We start from the raw sequence: 25,838 nt of genomic DNA, 5'->3' as shown, positions 1-25,838 counted from the left end.
ATCAAGGATGATGAATCTCAAAAATCAGCAACAAGATGCGAAGATCTTGAATGATGCAATGCGCACTTTGGAAACTGGTATTTTGTGTGAGGTCTGGAATGATATACTTCAGCCATTCAGCAGGTGCAGTCTAAGCTTGCAAAGTGCTCAAATTGACCTTTCCACTGCTCTATACCTACTGAGGAGTCTTGGAACTGTTCTTCAACAAATATGGGATAGTTCTGATGAGTATGAAATTCAGGGGGCTGCAAGGACTGCTAACCATGAATATAAGTCAGCCAGATGTCGCAAAAGACAGAAGACATGCAACAATGCAACTCCCAACTCATTCAGTGACAAGGAGGCCTTCAGCGTTAATACCTTCATCACAATCATCAGCAAACTGAAGAGTTAATTCGAACATTGGATCGAGGCTTATGAAATATTCACAAAACCTTTAGTGTACTGACAAATTTTTCACCTAACATTTCAAGTTCCGAAGTCAGTGAAGGTTTCAAATGTCTGTAGCAGAAGTGCCCAGATGATCTCCCAGTAGATTTTACTAACAAATTTCTTCAATTTGTTGAACTTGCATCACTCTTAGATACAGAGAGAAAAGATGACAAAAGCAAATCTATTTGGATGTACCGAGTTATCACTGAATCCAATGTGATAGAATGTTTCACGAATGTTGAAACTGCATTACAGCTGTATTTGTCACTAGTGATCACTAACTGTAGTGGAGAACGTTCCCTCTCTCTTCTAATATGATCAAAAATGTCCTCAGATCCACTATGACTCAAAAGCATTTCAATGCTTTGTCCCTCTTGAGCATTGAGAATGAAATCGTCAGGGCTTTGAATTACAATGACATCATTCATGACTTTGCCACAGCTAAAGCGAGGGGGGGAGAATTGTTTGTTTGAAGAATTGAGCTTAGTGAGAGTAGAATACATGTGTTAATTTTACATAAATAAATAATATGTAAATGTGTGTGTAGATAAATATTTGATGACTTCATAATTTTTTTTGCAATATGTAATTCACACTTAGGTCCTTCTCTCCCATTAGCCCTAGGCCCCTCATAACCTTAATCCAGCCCTGATTAATGGGAATAGCATAATAAATCACCCTGCAGAATGCTGGGTTCCGGGTGGGTGATCTAAATAATTGTTTGACCCTACTATCTATGGACTAAATCCTGAATGGGCGGAACAAAGGTAACTCCTGCTGGAAGGTTCTCAGCACCTCTCAAGAGCTGGATTGATAAATCCTGTCCTTCCCTGCAAAGAGAACGGCAAAATGCCCATTGACTTTGGTAGAGGCAGGATTTCACTTCTAACCAACACATGAAAATTCAGAAACTGAGATTCTGGAAAACAACTGTGCCTTGAAAAACAGAAGAGCCCTCTGATGTTCAATTTGGGTCATCTTTGTGGTCAGTTTAACCAAGAAAATTTTTATTTTAAGTGATCACCAGTAAAACCAACTGAATGTTCATCACTCACAGTTCTGCAAGAGTTACCCTCGTTAGGCTGTGAGTACTGTGTTTCCTCATTCAAATCTATCTGCCTTCCAAGAACTGAAATATTTTCTTATGGACCAAGACAGAAGATAATATTAAAGAAGGAGTAAAGGGGTACATGGAAGATGTATTGCTTCTGGTTTTGATTTGATCTCACTCCATTGTGTGTTTCATTATGGCCCACTGGATGGCTCTCTAATTGCTGAGAACAAAATAGAGAGGGTGGGGCAATTACTTTCTTTTCTGCCACTAACTGAAGCAACACATGTAGTAGAGCTTGGTTTGAGCCATGATATTTAGATCTGGATCTAAACTTCCCCAAAGTCTGAATGAGTTTGGATCTTGGGTTTTCAGGTGTAACCCTTTGCTACTTTTAGAGTTGGCTGAGGGCAACAAAGGGTTAATCCATCATGGATTTTTTTTATATATATATATATAACCAAAATGGCTGAAGCTGTAAAAAAAAAAAAAAAAAAAACTATGGGAAATGATATTGTGTCGTTACAAAAAAAATTGTTTTCCATCCCTTTCTGTACAACACATTCAATTGTTCAAAATAATAATGAGCTATAAGCTTGCATGACAGTATGAGCTTCCTCTTTATTAACAGACAAAATGTTCTTTTTCCAGCAGGAAAAAAACAATTGTGCCCCGAGTGAGATATGCCCCCCACAGAAGGATGTACTCTACTATGGTGCCACGGAAGGACCTGACAGTGATTTAAATACACACAGGACATTTGCAGGGTTTTTTTGTTTGGTTGATTGGGTTGGGTTTTGTCTTTTTTAAAGGAAAAGCAATAATTAGTGACATGAAAGGCAAGTGAGGGCGTGAAATAGAAAATCAAGGGCAGCTGTTGATCTGGAAAGCAAAGAGCGATGGTCACTCGTAGCCCACTGGTCAGTGTATGTTATACATCCCCCTGTGCCCGATCCTCAAAGGATGTGATTCTGTAATGGCACCCAGCTACAGAGGCTGGCTCTTTACCTCAGGCTGTAGCGACTCATGTTTAGGCCTTGGAGGGCCTTGATTTGATGCCTAGTGCTGGCCAAGATGGTGGATGTCATACACTCCAACGTCTATACAGCCAGTGGGAGGTGAGATTGCCAGCTAAGGTAGACATGCATGAGATAGGGCACTCAAAATAGCAGTGTGGTGGCAGCCGCTCAGGCTGGCTGCCGGAATAAGTGTCCAGGGGGTTGGGCAGGACTGTACTCAAGGATGGGCAGCCTCTGCTGCCATACTGCTATTTTTAGTGTGCAAGCTCATGTAGCTCTAACGGCGTGAAGAATCACATCTCCCAGCTGCCATGTAGACATACCCTCAGAGGCCATGCAAGGACACTCAGGAACGGACTTTGCCCTCACTTACACAGGTGTCTCTCCATTCATTTTAATGGAGTTACCCCTGCATAAATGAAAGCAGACTTAGAGTACCACCTTGCTTCCCCCCTGATATTAGAAAGCATGTTGTGGGACACACAAACTTGAGGAGGGTTCACAGTAAGATCTGCAAAGAACAACAGCTACTGGAAGCATCTTGTTCAAGTAGAGGCTTCACCTGGTGTGTTGCTAATACATGGACCTGAAAGATGCCATATGGGGTCTCAGCTGCAGTAATGTGCTCCAGAAACATACAGCATGCACACCCCCACACAAGTCCAGATGCCTAACAGGGGAAGCCCATTATTAATCATTGTTTGTATTCTTTACATATACGATGCCCTAGATGTGCATGACAGACAGATACAAAACATGGCCCCTGCCCTAAGTCACCTAGGACCAGATTTTCAAAGGTATTTGGGCACCTTAAGATGCAGATGCTAGTGAGTGAGTTAGGTGCCAAACTCTCATTAACTTTCAATGCGAGTTAGGCACCTAACCTAGGTACTTCTCCAAAGCCCATTTAAGTCTATGAGAGTCTTATCATGGACTTCAATGAGCTTTAGAGCCAAACTCTGCCCTGGTAAACCTACAGCGACGCCTCTTTTAACTTCAGTGGGCATCACTCCTATATACACCAGGACTGAATTTGGCTCACAGTTAAATTACAATTTAGGGAGAACTGTCTCCAGAATTTGAAAGCAGATTTTCCCCTTTCCTCTGTGGAATCTAGACTCTAGATAATACTTAGTCCTGCCATGAGTGAAGAGGACTGGACTAGATGATCTCTTGAGGTCCCTTCCAGTTCTATGATTCTATGCGTCTTGTTATGCTCTGCCTACCAGACCCATAAAAACTCCCTTTGTGTAAATAATGTATATTAACAATCTTAACAATAATAACTTAATTACATTAATGGAAGGAACCCAAAGCACTTTACAGACCCATCACTGAAATGCAGCAATTTGTGAAACACAGCAGCTAACCATGCAGAGCAACAATAGTCTAGGATACAAAGTGCAAGTTTCCAAAGCCAATTGGCAGGGGAGATTTTAAGTGAGCCAAATTGTGAAAGGTGCTGTGGGTTCTTTAATGACCAAAAGTGCCAAGGACTTTTATTTTTAATTTCATCTGAAAAAGTAACTCAACCAGTGCAGTGTCCCATAACACCATGCCAGAGGTCATGGCTACGGGGGGAAGCACCTAGTGACGCATCAATACCACTTGCTACAGCCTGCTGGGTTTTCCTGATAGGTCTCCTGTCCACGTGTGACCAAGCCTAGCCACCACACTTCCCTTAACTCATGAGATCTGACTGTGCCACATCACCCAAGGTGTATCTGTATCTCTCACAGCGCATGTTATCGAGAACGGTGGACATTTCACTGTCATATACATTGTTTTGTTTTTTGACTTTTGCTTCAGTATCCCTGGCTCAGATTTTCAAAGCAGCCTTGAGGATTTAGACACATTCATGCTCAGATTGGAAGATGTGTCTAAATCCTTCCATACCAGATGTACAGTGGTTAATTTGTAATGGCAAGAAGCCCACAATGGCAAGTTCCTATGTCCTGTCCAACAGGCGATGGCAATCTCTGATTGCAAACATGAACCTATGAACCTCAAATAACATTGGAATCTCAGACTAAACTGTATAAGTTTGCTTTCATAATGATAATATCTTCATCTGTGTTTTTTCCATTGCTCAATTAACTATTGTTTAGCCCAGCATGACCTTATTCATAAGTAAGTTCATTAATAGATCCAAGCTTTGGACTCATTTGAGACCACATGATACAATGGCATTAATCTTTCTGACTAACATCATTAATATCATTTGCCCTTCAAATGCACCAATTATGTCCCCCAGGCTAGTATAAAACTTTGTTGCATGGTACTGAATGGATTCATCCAGCTAAAGCAACTACAATGCATGTCTGCATAATTTTGCTGTTATTTGCATCTTGTTTATTTACATCACTTGTCGGCCATTATCAGAATTTTTTCTGTGAGTATATATGTCATCTTTTACAGTTAAATCCTGCAGTCCTTACCCAGGCTAACCTCCCTCTGAAGTCAAAGGGAGCTTGGCCAGAGTAAGGACCACAGGAATGGGCCACACAATAGTAAGATATTAAGTTGTACGCTATTTAGTTTAAGGATGCTGCATTAATTCACACTTTTTTCTTTTTCTATTTTTTTTTAAACCAAACAAGAGCTGGATCCAAAGCTCATTGAAGTCAATGGAACTCCTCCCAGTGAGTTCAGTGGGCTTTGGATCAGACCCCAGCTGAACCCAGTTGGAGTAACTTTCAGTTGTCTGCCACTGATCCGGCCAACCTCACTGAGACAAAATTTCCATCTTCCTCCCATTTGAGATTCTGAACTTTCAGGGTTGGGGAAACGGTGCTGCTGTGCCTTTAACATGATCAACTGAAAAGAATGGGAGATAGGGATTTCCAGGCTTGGCATGCTCTCCTTTCCGCATTGACTAAGTACACCTGTGGCATTCTTCCAGTGGGGATTATAGACTGTTTTGTATTCCCTTAGTGTGGCCCAGTGGAATAGGCATTGGGCTGGGACCCAGAAAACCTGGATTCTGTTCCTTGATTATGCTGTGTGATGAGGGGCAAGTCACTCCCTCTCTCTCTGTCCCCCAGTTTCTCCATCTGTAAGACACTAACACAACGGGGGGAGGGATAGCTCAGTGGTTTGAGCATTGGCCTGCTAAACCCAGGGTTGTGAGTTCAATCCTTGAGGGGGCCCCCTAGGGATCTAGGGCAAAATCAGTACTTGGCCCTGCTAGTGAAGGCAGGGGGCTGGACTCAATGACCTTTCAAGGTCCCTTCCAGTTCTAGGAGATTGGTATATCTCCAATTATTACCTAATGACACTTACCTCTGTTGTAAAGCACATTGAAATCTATAGCAGAAAAGAGCTATGCAGAAACAAGGTATTTAAAAAAAATATCCCACCCACATGCATGGAGCAGAGTAGTAGGGCACTTGGGTTTGATTTCTAATTTGCTCATGGAGGTGAGTAGGCACCAGAGTTATGAAAAAGTTCAGATAACAACACTGGATTTGGATGAAATTTGGCAAAATATTACTATTATTTCATTATAGTGCACTAGCACCCCCACTGTGCTAGGACTTTTCAAACCACAGAGACGGCCTTGGTCCTTGTCCAGAAGCCCATAGACTGTACAAGTGTGTCCATTCACAACACAGGGTCAGGTTTTCAAGAGAACGTGGGCAGATTTTCAAGTGGTTGGGACCCACAGTTGGGGACAGTTTTTTCCAAATTGCTCAGCTCCAAATTCAGGCATGGAAATTGGAGCCGTATTTCTGAAATTGCTTTGAACCCAGACACTCCCATTGTGACACTTCTGGCCAGATTTCCCAAGGACCCCAACCTGGGCATAATTCTCATATAGTTTGGATATAAACCAAATTGTACACATCTGAAACCCAAGCAGGAGAATTGTTTTTTTTCTTACATTAAATACCACCTTTTGCTGCATTCTCACTCCTGGCTATGTAAGTGTTTTGGGGCCATATTGCTTTAGTTTTGCTTTAAATGGCTGGTGCTTTTTTTGTGTGTGTGGCCCAGAGACCTCTGGGAATGTGAGTTCCCATGTAACTAAAGAAAGAGAAAGAGAGAGAGAGAGAGAGAGAGAGATCATTCCACTGATAGGGATCTTTGCTGACTCTCTTGCAGGGGAAATAATGGGTCAGATTCACCCCTGCAGCCTAAGGAGGGTGCTAATTACACCCATTCTGCACCTCCTGGAGCAGCTATGTCTGATGGAGGGTTCATCCCAGTGGGGCTGTTCTGCCAGGAGAGTGCAGCTTTAACATTCAACTAGGCTTCCGTAGGAGCTTTCTCTGCAAATGCAACTGAGGAGAGGCGCTGAATCAGGGCGTCCCCCTTTCTGCTCCTGATTCAGGCCAACCTACGAACCAGCTGGCTGGCTCATGGCCCCATGGCAGCACAGGAGTTGCAGGCAGCTCATACTGCTGTACTCTTTTTCCTAGATGGCTTCTCTCCCGGGACAATCTCACCAGAGAACAGGCCCCAATGCATACAGTGTTCCCAGTGGACTCTACCGGGTGAGAACCAGCCGACCCAGTATAAATGGATAACTGCGCTGCATGGCGCATAAAGGGGCACAGGCTCTTAACCATCTCATCATTAGGGGTAACCCCAGTAACCAAACCCTGTGCTCAGGGCAAGGGAAAGTCTTCTGGTTAAGGCACAAGAAGGAACATAAGCAAACCTGGTTTCTATTCCTACCTCTCTCACAAACTCCCTCTGGGACCTTGGAGAAGTCACTTCGGCCCAGCTTCTCAAAGGTATCCATGCTCCTAACTTCTACTGACTTAATCTCTCTGTGCTTCAGTTCCCATCTATACAATGGGGATAACAGTACTTTCTTTCTCCCACCCCTGACTGTCCTGTGTATTTAATTCTCAGGGGCAGGCTTATCTTTGCCTATGTATTTGTACAGAGCCTAGCCCAACAGAAACTCGGCTTTTGGTTGGGGCCTGTAGGCGCAAATTGCACATAAATAATAACAATACTGAATTGTGCAGGATGCGAATTCTGCACAGTTCATGTGTTCTAGCTCATACCAGGCACATCAGGACTCCTACCTAGTGGTATTTACGTAGCATTCAGTGTTATGGATGATACTGGCACATCAAAGTGAGAGGAGGACTTGGCAGTTTTTAAGTATGCTGACAAGTACCAGTTAGGAATATTACAAAATTCTTTCCCATTCAAGTTCAGCCACACCTCAGCCCTAAGCCACACTGAACCTCCCACATACTGAAAACACACACTGCCTAGGAAGACGTCCCACAGCTCTCAAACAATGTGTCTGGTTTAAATATTCCTTTAGCTCCTTTCCCCAAATTTTCCTCTAAAGGTTCAAGTCTCTCTGTGTCTCTGACTCCTCTGCCCATCTGTCTCTCTCTCTTTCCCCATCTTCCTTCCCACAGTCGTGGGAACAGACCTCATCACTTGAGAAAAATGCCCTTTTCATACCCCCTGCTGTTGCTTGAAGCAGACAAAAAAAAATGAAGCCTTTTGAGCAGAGAATCCTTGTCAGGACAAGAAATAATACTGACCTCAGTGAAGTCTGCATGTACAGCCAGAGAGGTGCAGCAGGCTCTGTGTGCTTTTGCCAGATACCTGCATGGTTACAATACAGTACATGGAATATCATTTCCCCGTCATTTACATTTACTACAAAGGCATTGGACCACACATTATAAAAAATGAAGTTCTGGCACTTGGCTTTCATTACATGGCTCATTACTGCTCTAACGCTATCTACTCAAGACAGAAGAAAGAGCAATTTGTCTCCCTTCTAAATAGCTCCCCAGCCTTCTCCCGCCCCATTACAAATTTACCCTTTTTTACAAAAACATAACACCACCGCAGTATAACATTCAGAACACTTCACTCAGGGGTGGTCTGTGATAATGAAGGTGGAATATCTGGGAACAACATTTGAACATGCTTTGCTCCTAATTGAGTTTTTCCAGCATTTGGGATAATTGTTGCTACCAATTAGCCCGCTTTATTGTTAGCTGGAGGGAAATGATGCTTCTTCAGTCCTCTGACAGAGGTATACTGTATGCACAACTATGTGCAGTCAAATTTTGAGAGAGAAAAACTACCTCCCTCCCCGCCTCAAAAATGATGGGCTGGAACCCCACTGTGAGACAAATATTTCCCAAGGAAATGCACTGCAAAGCCTCATAGGGGTCTACATTACAAATACAAAGGAAGTGGACAGATTTAAAAAAATAAAAAATATCCGAAAAGGACAGAGGACAGTGCAGAGACGTGGAGGAGTTAGCAAGATTCAAAGAGGGGTTGGTCATTTATCTGGATAACAAGAATATCCATTTATTGCAATTAATTATAACAGATTCTGGAAGGGATATTGAACTTCACGTTTCAGGCCGTAAGCCAATCTCTAGCTGTTAGAGATCAGGATAAGACCTAAATGTGGAAGGCAGAATATCCCACATCAGCCTATTGTTGGAATCTTACATTGGCCTCCCAGACCAGTGGTTCTTGGAGTTAACACCATGTGGTGTACTTATATCTCCTCAGAGCTGTTGTTTCAGGCTCTCTGAAAACTCAGACATCTCTGCATAAGTTACACTCAGATCATGTTTTCAATCTATTCTTTGCAACCATGAGGGCTGAAAACTTACTCTTTTTTTAAATGAAAGCTGAGAATCTGATGTAATCACACAACACCAGGAGCTGAGGCACTGGGCACTCACCTATATTGCCTTTGCCTTAATTCAGTCCTGTTACAAAGTTTCTTTCAGTGGTGTGCAAAAAGTTATTACTGCATTAGAGCTAGGGCTAACATGAGTGTAGCTCGGAGAGTCTTGCAGCAAAAATGTATAACTATTATTTCAGAGACCAAGACTAACAAGGGAGCCGTCCTGTGTAGGGAATTGGGAGCAATCACTCAGGACATTAGGGAGTTACAGAACTAAATAAGTCCCAAGGGAACAAACACACTATCTAAGCAAAATGAAATTATATACATTAAGCAAGAAATTCTCTGGACCAGCCTAAATCTGAGACAGAGATGAATTAAGCCCTTGCAAATAACCCACAATACAAGTGAGCTGGTGACACTGGATACATATACAAATTCCTACATGCTTTTGGAGAAGGGCAGCTCCCTCCCACCATGCATAATGCCTCTATCATCTTGCTAAAGAAAGCAGGTGTAGAACCTCTCATATGCGATAAAGCTACAGACCAGTATCATCAGTAACCCTATGACAAAAAACTGCGACTGTAAGATGCTGGGGGCAGAGTTAGTTACCATTGGGATCCAGGTTAAGTTATCTAGAACATCCACATTAAGGAGACTGTGAAAGGGAAACACCAGAAAAATGCTATAGGTCACATCCTCATCTGGTGAGAGATGCACTGAAGCATATGAAGCTATGTCAGTTTTACACCAGCTGAGGATCTGGTCTTAGTATTACACAGCAAATAAAGCTGTGTTCAGTTGCTATGGCAAATTCTATGACTGATGTGGGAAAAGCACTGGATAAAATGGAGCGGGGCCCCCTGGCATAGGGAAGACTTTTCTAAAACAGGCAAAAGTGTTCTTTACTACTCCTACAGCAGGAACAGAGATAAGGATGGTGAGCAGGACACTTCAAAGCGACACATAACAAAGATGTCCCTCTGCCCCAGTAACTCACAGACCACCCAGGCACAGAGGGGACTCATTTGGGGGAGAGAGAGGCCAAAGAAAGTTCAGATGCTGACGATCAACTGTTAACAACATTAAAAATTCCAAAACAACCCATTTGGCATGCAGTAGAGTGTGGGCATCTCAGAACTGATGCCCTTATACTATAAATATGGTAAAACAAAACTGGAAGGGTTATGATTTATTTGGAGAAATTCACACTTTTAGATAGCTGAGGGTCAGGTTACACCCACCTGTTAATAACATATATAGCCCTAGTGCAGGCTCCTTACGGATCCAGCTCAGAAGGATTGGAAGAGATGTGTCTTTCCTTCCACTGTCAATATGGGGATGAGCAGTGGATTCTCAGCTATGGAGCATCGATGGTCTGCAGACCAGTCTCTGGTGATACAGATTGCGTTGGCTCATTGGCACCAACTCCGTGGGTGCTCCGGGGCTGGAGCACCCACAGGGAAAAATTAATGGGTGCTCTGCACCCACTGGCAGCCAAGCTCCCCACCCCACCCCGCCTCACCTCACTCCTCCTCCATCTCCTCCCCTGAGTGCACCGCGTCCCTGCTCCTCCACCTACCTCCCAGCGCTTATCACCGCCAAACAGCTGTAGCAAGCTCCGGGAGAGAGGGGGGAGGAGCAGGAACGTGGTGTGCTATGGGAGGACGTGGGGAAGAGGCGGGGCCAGGGTGGGGATTTGGGGAAGGAGTTGGAATAGGGGGAGGAAGGGGCGGAGTTGGGGCAGGGACTTTGGGGAAGGGATTGGAAAGGGGGCGTGAGGGGCAGGGCAGGGGTGGAGATGGGGTGGGGCTGGGAGCAGAGAGGGGTCGAGCACCCACCGGCACCAGTAGAAATCAGCACCTACGCGTTGGCTAGTCATGTGGTGCTGGCTTGTGCTCTTTGTTTCCAGATAAAACATAACGGAAGGGAGGGGGAGACCAAGTGAAGACCAAAAGAAGACAGTGTGATTCACTTGTATTCAATCACACTAAACGCAGCTAAAAATTGGCGATATAACAACCTGCCTCTAGCAGCCTCAAGATGGTAGGTGCTGCATATAAATACACTCTCTGTCTCCAAAAGCTTACAAGTAAGTACTAATATTCTCATTTTATAGCTGGGAGCAGAGGCAGAAAGAGTTAAAGTGACTTTCGCAGGACCACACACATAATCTGTGGCAGCACGGGGAACGGAATTCAGGTCATCCAAGTTCCAGTCCAGTGTCTTAACTACAAGACCATCTTTCCTTTCAGATAGGTAAACACTTTAAAAGATATTTTCCTACCTATGCTTTTCCACATAAGCAATGGCCATAGGATGTTTTGTAGGGCGAGGTGGCCTACATAACTGCAGATGGACAGGACAGTGATCTGCATGATTGCAAATCAGAGAGGAAATACCCACAGGACAATCTCTTCACTGAGATGTGGTCCATACTGTGGAAACGATTGATGACTTCAAGTCAATAAGGGGCACGTTTCCTATAGCGTGGCCAAAAGACTGCAATGAACTCCTGACACATTTCGTCTGAAAGTGTAAGAGATCTAGGTTTAGATCTAGGTATAGCTGGATACAGACAGGGTGTCCTAAGATGGAACCTTCTTAGCTGGCCCTTCACACTCATTACCAACTACAATGGGTCTTTAAAAAGGATAACCAAGTTCCATGTAGAAAAAGGTCTTTTTCAAAGAGACCACTGTATTGTAAATGGCCCACCATCTGTTATGACAAAGATTTAGTGACCTTAAAAGATAAACAGGCTATAAAATCCTGAAGGAAACCTGTAAAAAGTGGGGAGAGAGTGACTCAAATTATCTGAAGACCCCATTATGATTTTCCATAAAGTTCTGGAAAGGGAAAGGTAATATGGTCAATCGGACACATTGGATCAGACCAATGGTCCATCTAGTCCATTATTCTGTCTTCAAGAGCAGCCAGCACCAGGTGCTTCTGAGGAAGGTGAAAGTAACCTCACAGCAGGCAGGCATAGGATAATATGCCCACCATAAAGCTCTCTTTCTAACCACTAATCATTAGAGACCATCTTAGCCCCAGGCTCAGGAGGTTTTATATCCCTTCCAAAACTCTCATTTTGTTAGCATTAATACAATACCTCTGCATATACTTGTTATCTGTATAAAACGTCCAGTCCCAATTTGAATCTGACTAATGTCTTAGCCTCCGTCAAACTAAACTTCACGTGTAAAATATAAGGAGAAATAGGAAATATTTCCAATAACGCCAAAGCAGAACCAGATCCAGGAAAATAGGATCCTCTGTGGATATAACTGGGGAGATGAAGAGGTGATACTTCCAAGAAATAAGAGGCAAAAAGGCCTAAATAGCCTATGTAGAGGTAGTAATCACCTGCAGAACATTCACTTCTCTGGGATGAGGAACTGGGGGACAATTCTGAACAGAATATTGGTCTCATATATGCAAAAGCAGCCTTTTCATTCTCAAATAGATTAAACTGAAGATCATTAATATAATTTTTCTCTGATTCCAGGGATGTTGGCCAAATTTGCAGAAGAGAGCTCCAGGAAATGTTGGAGCTGTAGAAGAGGCCCTGAATTATTAGTGTACATACTATGGAAACTCTTTAAAAACCAGGGGAGGATGGGGGGGAGAGAATTGGACCAGATTGTCAGCTGTTGTAAATTGGTGTCACTTTATTGTAGCCAATGGAGCTAGGCCAGTTTACACCAGATGAAGATCTGGCCGACTCATTACAGATTTCTGAAGTGTTGGAGATGGTAATAGATCTGGGCTCAGAGTTAAGATTTCTGGTTGTAAAAAATGAGGAGATGGTGGTAAAATGGAGGAAAAGGGATAAGAAACCTTTAGACCTGATACTAACATCGGTACAGTATATCTTATAGAGGAATTGTCAGTCAAATTCAGTTCCTTCACAGCAGAAATAGTTCACATTTCTGCTGGACGGGCTGGAAAAGGGATCTTGGTTTTACACTTCTCCTTATGAGGTAGTATAGGGCACTCATGAAGAAGCATGGGGAAACGTATATGAGTAAAAAAGTGAACTCAATCCCAGGCGTCAAGTTAAAGTAGAAGCTGGTTCATGATGCTTAAAGCTAAATACCAGGTCACTGGATACTGTTGGATTTGAAACGTATGTAATGAGTCACAAAAAAGTTGCTGTATATAATGCAAACAATGTGTAAGTGTTCTCTCTCCTCTCAACAGAAACATATATTAAATACCACACCATGCTGGAATCATTTAACTATGAACAAGTTAGTCGAATTTGCTTAAAAAAAACAACCACCCACTCTTGGTGTGTACAATCTTTGTTTTATAAGTTTAAGATGAATTGGTGTTGTTTTAAGGTTGTAAAACAGAAAAATACTTTTGCCAGACAAAAGAAACTAGTGTTGTTTAATTTTGGTGTTTAGCATTTAAGCATTAAGGTGACTTAATGCTTTGCAAGATTTAAGTTGTTTTAAATAAAGACCAAAGTTGTGGCTGCAGCAGGGAAGTCAAAGCCAGGAGAATGGAAAAAGATTTAAAATCTGTTTTGGTAACAAATAGCAAAGAAAAGCTGTAATCAGTGCCCCACACTAAGCCTTAAGGTGGCTCTGTGTAATCAATGGTTACTTTGCCAAAAGGGAGCCAAATTGGGTTGTGTTTTCCTTTTCAAATCAAAGTGTGTCTGAAAGCAGGAGTTAAAAGTTACAACTTAATTGTGTCCTTTTGAGACAGAGTCTCTAAGCAGCTGATAACTTTGAATTCAAAAGCAAGCTAAGAATGTCCGTGTTAATGCAAATCACCTAAATGATAAAAATAGAAGCCATTAAAACCTGACCTGCCTATAAAACAAATACAGGAAAATATGGGGAGTAATTCCTCAGTTTTACCTGCAATCAGCAAGGGTATTTCTAGAAAAAGGAATATTTTAAGCAATAATCTGCCAACCCCAAGGGGGTAGAAATATGCTCTCTTTGACTTTCAGAAAAATAAGAAAAGCTGATACCAACTGAAAAGCCAAAAAAAATGTTCTTAGAGTGTTGCTGGGTACACTTTGCATCCTGATTGCCTTTGGCGCTTCCAGGACAGCCGCCTGGTTGCGCCCAGGGTGCTCTGGCCCTGCTTTGCTCGGGTGCACCACAGAGTGGCACGCGTGGGCGAAGGGAGAATTATTGCTGTAGTTAGATGAGACTGGTTTGTACCAGATTTTTTCTCCTGTGGCCCAGCAATACTGTCAACAGTGTGTAATCTGCCAGCAACATAATGTTGGTAAGGCTGTTAAAGTTAGGCAGGCTGCGCGTCCCCTATCCTGGCGACCTTTTGTAAATATTCAGATTGATTTAATTCAAATGTTTAAATGTTGTAATTATTAGTATGTGTTACTTTTAGTAATGTATTTCCTTGTAAAAAGGCAGATGCCAAAACTGTTGTAAAACTTTTGCTTAAGCATTTTGTATCACAATCTGGCATATCTGGACAGATTATAAAAGAGTTATGTGCAGCTTCACCAATATGGCCAAATGCCCTTTGACGGCCACTCCCAATCAAAACACCGAACTCAGCCCTCATGAAATTCTAACAAGGCACCCAGTGAGACTACCAGCTGTGCCCCACTGGCCCTGGCTCAGATGGACAGTCATTTAATAAATAACACAAGGCTTAATTATTGCCAGGCGCTAATGAAATGTGTTAGGTCTTTTGATATTAGCAGCCCTCCCACTCGCTGAAACCAGGAGACTGGATCTACATAGAGGTCCATCAGCGAGGATCTGCCCTGGATCCATGCTGAGGGACCCTTATCAAGTCCTGTTAATTATCAACACCACTGTGAAGTGCCAAGAATTGACTATCTGCCCATGTTTCTCACTGTAATGGCTCTCTGGCTGATGATCAGTCTATCTTTCCTTCTGGCATTGTTGCTCCTCCTGGACAGCAGGAGTGAAGGACAAGGTGAAGAGTTGGTAACCTCTCCTTTGTCCACTGACAGACCCACTGTGCCTTTGGATCTTGCTAAGAAAACAACCTCTCCACCTGAGGACATAATAAAGCCTCCAACCAAGCAAGGTGATTGTGCTAGTAACCTCTCCCTTGCTGCCTCACTGCCGAACAGCTAAGTGAACTAAGACTACTAAATCTCAAAGAATAGCTTGCAGAAGCTAGCCAAAACTACCTGAAGATGAAACTTTTAATATTCCTTAGCCTCTCCTTAACGAATTTAGGATGGAAATGGGAAAGTAATATTTTTCTAAATCTTAGCCAATTAGTAGCCTCACTAGTAAATAATCAAACATATACCCAAAGAGTCTGTTCTGCCACTGAAGATTTTACCTGTACTAAAAATTATTCCCGAAAGTAATAATTTATCCTGTACCCTATTGCAATATACCCCTTCCTTTGCCATTGATGCTGATGCTTCTCTGCCCTTTGTGAAGGTGTTTGGCCAACAGATGTGGTATAATGCTTCACAGAGGAGAGATGTGTTAGGACATCAGTGGACTGTAATTAATGCTACATTAGGGACCATTAAATTCACACTGTCTTTATCCAGTTTTCAAATTACGTCTCCATATCCAAATTGTTTTAAAGGATCTGCCATTCGGCTAGCTCAGCAAAAGACCTGGGCTTCCCCTAGAAAGAGAAGAGACTTGGCTGGACACCTATGGGATGGTGCAAATAGCATAGTAGCAATTTGGAATATCCATAAAACCCAAGAACATGAAAAAAAATAGGTCAGTTAGAAAAAGCCACAGGCCTTATTACTGGAGCACAGTTAACCCAAGTCCAGGCTGGTGTTGGTGAGTTATGTGTTATCTCTGCCCTTAGCTCAATGACCCAGAAACTGCTGACAACAATGGTGCTAAATATCACTGAGGCAGGGAAGGCATTGCAGTGGGATCTGGCATGTTCAGAGGTTCAAGATTTTCTGAATGACCAGCTAAAAGCCATTCGGAGGGACCTTAACCATCAGGCCTGGCCCTCTGCCTTTACAAACACCTCAGGAGTTCCATCTAATTTGTGGCCCTGGAGACATACCTGGAGGTTCTCTGGATGGAGGTGCAGACTCTCACAAGTGCTCCTTCCAAGCATACAGACCAGTTGGAAGGGTGTGGGCTCCCACATACCAAATCCTGCCAGGTCCATGGGGAGGATGCATGTGGGATTGGGTAATTCACCAAGACATTTGGGAAATTAAACCACCTGGTATGCCTAACCAATTTATAGTCAGTGCTCCTGAAATAACGCCTGATATCTGGATAGGGATAGGAAATCAATGAACACTCTGGCCCTTAGAACCCCCACAGCTTCAATGTATGCGCAAACTGAAACTGGGGAGATTGTCACTGTTCATGACAGTGTCTGCTGGGAAGGCATGGGGCTAGGAACTAACTTGACAGGACACTTGCTTTTCCAAGCTAATGACAGCTCTGTGTGTTTAAAAGCCTCTGTTTTGTTAGATATACATTTTAATCTTACCACTGCTGCAGGCAGCCATCTTCTTTATTGGCCTGCTAATAAGATTTTGCAAGTAGCCCTTAAGTATAAAATCCCCTTTAATTGGACTACCCTAGTACCTGACTGATTCCAAAATTTGCTTTCAGTCCTACCAGAGGTTCAGAAAATTTCTGACCTACAGGGACAAATTCACATGCTCCAAATTATATATCAAATTAAAAAGAATGCCTTTCATACTGCCTATAGAGTGTCTACTTTATGTATTTAGTATGATGCAGTATGCTTTATAACCAAGGCTATTCAGCAACCCAAACCATATTATTTTCTTATTTTGGGAATGTTATCGCTTTTATTATGTTTTGGCAAAGAATTGTGTTATTGCTGTTGTTGTAATGAATGCATTTATCATTGTGCTAGACCTGCTAGGCTCAATGTATGAGAGCAAGTGGCACTAATAATTGTTAATAAACGTAATGACAACAGTTTGGGAAACCGGAGGCCAGAGGCAGTAATAAATGTGTATAAGGAAATGCAGATAGAGGGAGAGGGAGAGAGGAAATTATTGGATTAATGAACATAGAGGTGTATGCTAAAGTGATGCCAAAGAGGCATCAAAGGGGGAAATTGTGAGGGAAAATTTAGCAGCAGGCCTTAAACTTTAGTCAAGGCCTTGAGTTTGGTCAAGCTTGCTTACAGCCTTTGAACTAAGATCCTGCTTGTTTCTGTGTACAAGGAGCAGGAGTCAGAGTGGAAAAAAATCCCCTAACAGAACAATTTGCAATAGTCCAAGTTTAGGAAATATATAACCTCAATAGCACTGTTAGGAAAGTCAAACCGCAAACAAACCAGACTGTGAACAACAATAACAGGAAAAGCCAAATAAGGGTGATTGTTCTTTTTGCTTTTGACCTATATTAATTTTGCAATGTATTCCAAATAAGGTAATTAATATGGAAGTATGTGTAATTTGTCTGTGGTTTTAAGCTTTAAAAAGTTTGTATGTTCCTGGACTCGGGGGAGCAGCTCCTTTAGCTGCCACCCCTCTGCGCGCTTGTAATCAATAAAGGGCCACAGGCTGATCTGATTGAAAACGCAATGCGTGGATCAATTTTTTTCCACATCAAAGGCTACAGCCCTGGGAGCTTGTGTGAAGTGGGATGGGAGGGCTCGGACACCCCTATGCTGCTGCGGGGGCTGTAATGCAGGCAGACCCAGTCCAGGCAAAGAGCAGTGATAACTACTCCTCCTTCATAGCACGGGCCCTTGCCACACACTAGTGTAAATTACACCACCACATCTCTTTCAAAATGGCACTTGGCTCACTCCCTTCTGAGAGTTGTAGTTTACCTCCTCTGTCCAAGCCAGCTGGAGACTACAACTCCCAGAATGCCCAGCAGGCTACCCCCGCTGCTGTGTGATTCAGAGAGCTGAGCTGGACCCTGTGGTCTGGGTGACAGCCGCTCTGTTCTGGTGAGTCTGTGCTGCAGAGCCCTGCGCGGATAAAAAATTTGTATCCACATCCGAGCTGCTAGCCACAAAAATGGCCCACTGATATAAAGCAGATACCTGCGGATTTGCAGGGCTCTAATGATACAGCAGTAAAGGCATGCATGGCATTTTGCAGACATACAATACAGTGAAAAGGATGGCCCCCCGTTTAGAGAATAACATAGGACTTGGGAGATCCACTCTTGGGCTCCTGCTCCAACACAGAATTCCTGTGTGATGCTGTCCAAATCACTTTGACCCAGTTTTTCAAAAATATCTAGGCATTCAAAGATGCAGATAGGAACCTAGTGAAATCTGGCCTTTATCCTCTTTGTGCCTCAATCCCCTATCTGTAAAGTGGGGAGAATAGCACCCCCTTATCTCACAGACGTGTCATAAGGATGAATACAGAAAAGTTTGTCAGGTACTCAGATTTAAAAATTGTATTAAGGTTAATGTTTAAAATTAAATATACACAAGTTAAGAGGGAAGGTACTGTAAATCTGGGGTCAGGCTTGAGTTATGAGGGATTATAGGTATCGGTTACAAGGATCACGAGATAGATACATATCACATAACCAGCATAAACCCAGATTGGGGGGCAGGGTTTTTTAAAGCATCAGTGGATAAGTGGGCTCAGGTATGCCACCCATGGAATGTATTAAGAGTCCAAGTCAATATCAGTGTAGCGAAAAAGTACATGGGTGGGGTGCGTCCCTTCGTTCATCAGGGAAGGAAGTGGGTTATTTCCCTGTTCGGCGGTCTTGATTACTCAACCTGGTATTGACGGTGTCCTGAGAGAGATAACCCAATAAATACCCACACAAATATTGTTACATCTGTTTTTCTTTATGGGTAAACTGAGGTTTGGAAGGGTAGAGTGACTTGTCCAAGGAGTATATCCCAGGAATTCTGACTCCTACTTTCTTGTCCTAGCCACAAGGCTATATGTGTCTGAAAAAGAAAAGTGGCTATATTAACACCATTCAAAATGCATCCAAAAATCCCGTGCTGCTCTGCTTCCTGGGAAGTATGTGCTGTCCTCCTGTTTGTGGTTATTTATATCTGCAGCTCTGTCATTCACAGCAGGTGATTCTATTTAACACCTCCATGTAAGGAGAGTGCTAAGGTCCCAGCAGGACCTTTCTGTAGTAATGATCCTCTTAACCTACTAATGTAATCTCCATAATTTAGTGCCGTTGTATCCCTACACCCAGCATTAAACATTAACACCAATCCTGCCACCCACTGCTGAAGACATCTGCTGCAATCACATGTGATACATTTGGTGTTATTTGGCATTTAGGAAGCTCAGTCCATGCAGTGGTCCATGCTATGTTGTTTGGGGAACAGGGAATAGCACAAAATGTCTGTGCCCAGATCAATTTCAAAATCACCCTTTCAATTTGCCTTTTAGATTGTCTGTTATCACAATGTAGTTCAATGAAGCACTAAGATTTTTCCATCACCCTAGGATTCGGCAGGCACAGAGTTTTTCTTGATGATCAACCTTGTTAGCTCCAAGGACCTATTATTTCGGCACATTCATTGGATGGTGAGAAGAAAGGCAAAGTGAGTTCTTGGAAGTAAAGACCCTGCCGCTGTTCAGGTTTGAATAAAGAGGGTCACAGCTCCCCAAGGCTCCTCTCTCTCTCTTTTCCCTTTCTTAGGCCACATAAATAGAAGAGTAACATCACCCAGAAAGCTGTCTAAATCAAGCAGCAATCAAAACACCAAAGCTTCTGCAACCACTTGCAGAGACAGACACCTTAATAAATATACGCTGCTCTATGTACACTTCTTTTATCCTACTCAACAAACCATTTCCTTGTCTTCACCAGGCCTGTCTCCTCTATTGCATAATATCTGAAGCAATAATTTTCCTCTGCAATGAGAAACTGGGGGATTATTTTTTTTATCCTGACAATAGATCACCAATGGGAAAATACTTAGAGGCACCAATGAGAGAATGCTTTGGGTTCCGTGGGGCCAGGTTCAAACTGGTGTATGGAGATCCAACTCCACTAAAGTCAATGGAGCTACACTTGTGTATCTGAACTTTGAATTTGGCCCCGTATTCTTAGGGCCTGATTCTGACAGGCTCTACATGATTTGCAAAAGAGTTTCCCCTCAAGTGATCCCATGGAAACCAGCCATGAGTAGGAGGATCCAAGTCTGGCCCTTCATTTGCAAACAGTCTAGCTTGTGACGGGAATTCTAAAGTCCACCTTCTCATCCTCACTTTCCAAAGCCTTCACAGCTCTGTCTCTCCTTACTTATCTGTGCTTGTTTCTTTTCACATCTCTCTTGCTCACCAACGTTGACAGTTTTGACAAGCCACCAGCCAAGCCCACACCAGTCTTCGCACATTCTCCCACGTTGCATGGAACATCCACAAGGGCCAAACTGATCCAAAATGGCAACTGCTCACTTTGCCTCCACATCTCACCTCTTCTGTTATGCCTGCAAGAAAGGCAAGGTTGAAGGGCCACACCAGGCAAAGCTGAGGTGTTCGAATCATTGTTTAAAAATGTACAAAACGTGTATAATTTATTAAAATGTTACATACTTTGTTGTGTTCCACTGTCCCCCATTTTAAAGGCTGCATGTGTTAGTAGATTGTAAACTCTTCAGAGCAAGCATCTTCTCGTGAGTTCAGACAACACCTAGAACAATGGGGCCCAGGTTATTATTGTCATTTGTATTACAGTAGCTCCTAGAGACTCCAGCCAAGATTAGGATCCTCTTATGCTAGGTTCTGTACCTATATATAGTAACAGGCAATCTCTGACCCAATCGCTTACAATCAAAATAGACAAAAGGTGGAGGAAAGGAATCATGATCATCTCCATTTTACATCTGAGACATAGACAGATTAAGAGAAAAGAACGAGGAGTCCTTGTGGCACCTTAAAGACTAACAAATTTATTTGGGCATTAAGTGAGTTGCCCAACATCAAGAGCCATATGGTATATCTAGGAATCAAACCCATAACCCCTCATTTCTAGGCCAATCCCTTAACCACAAGGCCCTCCTTCCTTGCAGAGTTTAACTGGTGCTTTTGAGCCTCTAAAGCAGGAGTCAGCAACCTTTCAGAAGTGCTGTGCCGAGTCTTCATTTATTCACTCTAATTTAAGGTTTCACGTGCCAGTCATACATTTTAACGTTTTTAGAAGGTCTCTTTCTATAAATCTATAATATATAACTAAGCTATTGTTGTACATAAAGTAAATAAGGTTTTTAAAATGTTTAAGAAGCTTCATTTAAAATTCAATTAAAACGCAGAGCCCCCCAGACCAGTGGCCAGGACCCGGGCAGTGAGTGCCACTGAAAATGAGCTTGCGGGCCGCCTTCGGCACGTGTGCCATAGGTTGCCTACCCCTGCTCTAAACAATAATAATTCAGGTCATTGGGGAGCAGGGCTGGGATTGCATTGCAGGGAGGCCTTACTCCCTCGCATAGGCAAGTAAGAGCCAGGACATCCTGACCCCTCACATTTAGCACACCGTGGGGGGCAAAAGTACCTGCTTTTTTTGTCTCCCTCCACAACAGCAACTTGTTGCATTGTCAACCTACGTCAAAAGAAAACATTGGACCTCATCTTCAAGATTATTTCACATCAAGCTGCTGTTCCCAAACCACAGAAAGGCAGTCTCTTTCTTTAATGTTGGGTCTTTAAATCCTTTTCCCCTGCAGCACACACGAACAAAAGTATCTCAGATTCATTGCTGGGGAGACCAGAACTCATGAGATGTTAGCAAAATAAAACTTGTAAAAACGGGTATACTGCACCCACACACACAATTTTTCCAGCATGGAAAGATAGTGACAGCAAGCCCAGGGCAGAAACAACTTCTGTGCCAATAAGTTATGTGGGTTTTACCCACCTTTTTGACTCTGTTCTGCTAATGCCTAAGGGCTCTGATTCTGCAACTTTTACTCAGATTGAGTAGCATTTTCCCGAGTAAGCAGTGCCATTTAATATGGTGGGAAAATTCACATGAGTAAGCGCTACTCGGCATGAATGTGGCTTGCCAGATCAGATCCTTAAAAAAGTATGTAGTTCCCATGGTAGCAATTTGGGTAATTCATGGTGCTTGTGTTCCATCAGCATTATAGACACACACACACCTAATGATACTCACTGACATTTATACAGAGCCTTTCTTGCTATAAATCCCAAGGCATTCAGAAACCTTTGCAAACTGATTGCAAATTATATATACAGGACTCACTTCATCCTCTGCTGAAATACAGCTGCCATGCACTGGAGTGGAAGAAGGGTACCTTTAAATAGCACATAGCAACACTATCCAACTGTTGAGACTAGAGAATAAATGATCCCTTAGCCAATGGACGCCAGAAGAGGGGCTTTTGATGGAATGTAATTATCCTATTTTTATTTAGCAAGGCCATCATAGGAGAATATCCTCTAATTTTATTAAAAGACTCCAAGGATGTAAAGTGACCACAAGTGGTCAGGATTTCACTTTTAGGTCTCATGTAACAGCACCTCACGCAGCGCAGCGGCCCCCTAGCACCCGGCTGGCGAATTGTTTAATGATTCTAAGGGAAGAACGCTGTCCACTGCCTTACCAGTACCGCTTCCTGCCACATACTGAGTTTTCACCTGTGTGTCATGAGCTTAAGGAAATGCCTCACTGCTGCTGAGACCTTGAGGTGTAGGGGGAAAAGATCAGCAAAGAAAATTGGTCTCCTCTGTGTACATGTCTTTTAGAACCACATGATGGATGCTGATAGTCTGCTTTCCCTATGCAATACTTGGACCCTATATGCAGTATTGCCAATCCCCAAAGTTAAAAAATCACGAGTCCCTCCCCCCAAGTCATGGGATTCACCCAGAAATTGAGAGGGGTTTTTTAAAGATCAGATTGTAGGTTTTGGTTTGTCTCTTGACTTTTTTACTTCGGCTGCCTGCCCCTAAGCCCAGTGTGCGTCTGAGAGACAGTAAGTGCTGCCCACTCTCCCAGATTTACAGAGAAGGTGATTTTGGCCCCCAGCTACAAGTGCCTCCGTTGGCTTATCAGATAGTGCAGAGCTTCCAGCTTCTCCCCAAACTTCTCACTGAATCAAATCTGTGTCCTCCCACCCCTATGCATCTACCACTCCTCCAACCCAGTGATTAATTATGCACCTGTCCCAGCCCCTATCGCTGTTGCTCCTGCAGCTCCAGGGGTTATGTATCCCCTTCTCTCATCCTAAGCCTGGGGTTGCAGGAATGAGGATCATAGAATCATAGAATCTCAGGGTTGGAAGATGTTGTGTATTTGGTTGTCATGGGTTTTGTTACTATGGCAACTGAGTTAGACTATTAAGGGATAGCTCAGCCGGTTTCAACCGGCTGAGTGAGCTCTCTGTTTCTGTAAATAAAATGGAGGTTTTGGTTAGCTGTCTGCTCTCTGGCCTCAAGTGATTGTTTCCTACACCGGCTGCCCCCAGGACTTAACAGAAGAGACCTCAGGAGGTCATCTAGTCCAACCTCCTGCTCAAACAGCAGGACCAAACCCAACTAAATCATCCCAGTCAGGGCTTAGTTAAGCCTGACCTCAAAAACCTCTAAGGAAGGAGATTCCACCACCTCCCTAGGTAACCCATTCCAGTGCTTCACCACTCTCTGAGTGAAAAAGTTTTTCCTAATATCCAACCTAAACCTTCCCCACTGCAACTTGAGACCATTACTCCTTGTTCTGTCATTGGGTACCACTGAGAACAGTCTAGATCCATCCTCTTTGGAACCCCCTTTCAGGTAGTTGAAAGCAGCTATCAAATCCCCCATCATTCTTCTCTTCTGCAGACTAAACAATCCCAGTTCCCTCAGCCTCTCCTCATAAGTCATGTGCTCCAGACCCCTAATCATTTTTGTTGCCCTCTGCTGGACTCTTTCCAATTTTTCCACATTCTTCTTGTAGTGTGGGGCCCAAAACTGGACACAGTACTCCAGATGAGGCCTCGCCAATGTCGAATAGAGGGGAATGATCACATCCCTCTATCTGCTGGCAATGCCCCTACTTATACAGCCCAAAAATGCCGTTAGAACTTCTTGGCAACAAGGGCACACTGTTGACTCATATCCAGCTTCTCATCCACTGTAATCCCTAGGTCCTTTTCTGCAGAACTGCTTCCTAGCCATTCGGTCCCTAGTTTGTAACAGGGAATGGGATTCTTCCGTCCTAAGTGCAGGATTCTGCACTTGTCCTTGTTGACCCTCATCAGGTTTCTTTTGGCCCAGTCCTCTAATTTATCTAGGTCCCTCTGTATCCTATCCCTACCCTCCAGCATATCTACCACTCCTCCAAGTTTAGTGTCATCTGCAAACTTGCTGAGAGTGCAGTCCACACCATCCTCCAGATCATTAATGAAGATATTGAACAAAACCAGCCCCAGGACCGACCCTTGGGGCACTCCACTTGAAACTGGCTGCCAACTAGACATGGAGCCGTTGATCACTACCCGTTGAGCCCGACGATCTAGCCAGCTTTCTATCCATCTTATAGTTCAATCATCCAGCCCATACTACTTTAACTTGCTGGCAAGAATACTGTGGGAGACCGTATCAAAAGCTTTGCTAAAGTCAAGGAATAACACATCCACTGCTTTCCCTTCATCCACAGACCCAGTTATCTCCTCATAGAAGGCAATTAGGTTAGTCAGGCATGACTTGCCCTTGGTGAATCCATGCTGACTGCTCCTGATCACTTTCCTCTCCTCTAGGTGCTTCAGAATTGATTCCTTGAGAACCTGCTCCATGATTTTTCCAGGGACTGAGGTGAGGCTGACTGGTCTGTAGTTCCCCAGATCCTCCTCCTTCCCTTTTTTAAAGATGAGCACTACAGTAGCCTTTTTCCAGTCATCCAGGACCTCCCCCATTCGCCATGAGTTTTCAAAGATAATGGCCAATGGCTCTGCAATCACATCCGCCAACTCCTTTAGCACCCTTGGATGCAGCGCATCCGGCCCCATGGACTTGTGCTCGTCCAGTTTTTCTAAATAGTCCCGAACCACTTCTTCCTCCACAGAGAGCTGGTCACCTCCTCCCCATACTGTGCTGCCCAGTGCAGCAGTCTGGGAGCTGACCTTGTTTGTGAGGACAGAGGCAAAAAAATCATTGAGTACATTAGCTTTTTCCACATCCTCTGTCACTAGGTTGCCTCCCTCGTTCAGTAAGGGGCCCACACTTTCCTTGACTTTCTTCTTGTTGCTAACATACCTGAAGAAACCCTTCTTGTTACTCTTCCCATGGGGATGGGAAGGGAAAGGGGAAGGGGAGAGGAGCAGACAGCAGACTTATCCATTGCGCACAGAAAGGGAGGGCTAAGCAGAGAAAATGAGAACTGCTAGGATCTTCCGACTCTCTACCCCCGCCCTCCAGTGAAAGTGGTTATCCACCGCTCCTTCTTGCTCAAAAACTACTCTCAGCTGCCGAGAGAAGGAGAGAGAGCTGTGCCAGTCCTGACTGGCTGCTCTTCCCCAGGAGGTGGGCAAGTGGGGCTGCAGCATCTCATTTCATCCGGAGGCTAGTCTCCAGCCCTGACCAAATTCACAACACTACTAGTGTGGAACTCGAGGGTATTAGCAAGGCTGTGAATGCTGCTTTTAACCTGGGATCTCCAAGCTCTGTATATACAAAAATGCATTAATCCTTTTAGGTATCACCATTACATCAATCATGAGTAAAGGTTGATAGAGGGATTGACGATATAATGTCAAAACACATGTGACTCCATCGACATCTGGATTTGGTTCACTAGGC

At 43.5% G+C, this 25,838-nt stretch overlaps 1 long non-coding RNA gene across 2 annotated transcripts in view; it reads right to left on the bottom strand.

The window, feature by feature from the left end:
* Nucleotides 1-21,742, bottom strand: part of LOC123371878 — a 71,830-nt gene extending 50,088 nt beyond the window's left edge. The window contains exons 1-4 of one of the 2 annotated variants that reach the window (XR_006579976.1): nucleotides 21,592-21,742; nucleotides 20,637-20,733; nucleotides 20,383-20,530; nucleotides 18,561-19,021 (exon numbers count right to left, since the gene is read on the bottom strand). This is a non-coding gene — a long non-coding RNA (uncharacterized LOC123371878). Of the gene's footprint in view, nucleotides 1-18,560; nucleotides 19,022-20,382; nucleotides 20,531-20,636; nucleotides 20,734-21,591 lie in introns of those variants that run through there. The other variant, XR_006579977.1, reaches the window with a different exon arrangement.
* Between the last annotated feature and the right edge of the window lie 4,096 nt (nucleotides 21,743-25,838).

The sequence above is a fragment of the Mauremys mutica genome, chromosome 5 (assembly GCF_020497125.1).
Source record: "Mauremys mutica isolate MM-2020 ecotype Southern chromosome 5, ASM2049712v1, whole genome shotgun sequence".
NCBI lineage: Eukaryota > Metazoa > Chordata > Testudines > Geoemydidae > Mauremys > Mauremys mutica.
This window is presented reverse-complemented; position numbering and strand designations above follow the sequence as displayed.